The following is a 462-nucleotide window of genomic DNA, read 5'->3' on the forward strand; positions in this document are numbered from 1 at the left end:
TAGAAAAAATAAAGAAAAGGTAAAGAATACTCCCCTTAATGGTTCAATGAATCTGGTGAAGCTCTAGTTCTCATGTTTGTCTCCATCATCCTCTGCCTCATTGTCATTACTGCCCTCTGCCTCATTGGCACACCTAGGAGGATTAGGTGCTAGTGGAAGGGTAGACATGTCTTTTCCAATAAAAGCAACATAAGCTTGAAACATGTGGCCCATATGTTGATTACATCAGGTTTGATAAGTCATGTGTTGCTTAAACTTGTTCCCAAGTTGCTCAACTAAGTGCTCAAGGTTCTCAATTTTTTGAGTCATTGACAGATGTTGGTGTCTTGGTTGAAGGGGTGGAAGATGGTGTGTAGAAGAAGAACTATCCCTAGTAGAATTTTAATGTTGTCTGAGGATAAGATTAAGATCAATTAGAAGTTTAGGGTGCAACAACTCTTCCCTAGCATCCCAATTTACACT

This window comes from Theobroma umbraticum, unplaced genomic scaffold (assembly GCF_002168275.2).
Source record: "Theobroma umbraticum cultivar Fairchild unplaced genomic scaffold, ASM216827v3 scaffold_251.0, whole genome shotgun sequence".
Taxonomy (NCBI): Eukaryota; Viridiplantae; Streptophyta; class Magnoliopsida; order Malvales; family Malvaceae; genus Theobroma; species Theobroma umbraticum.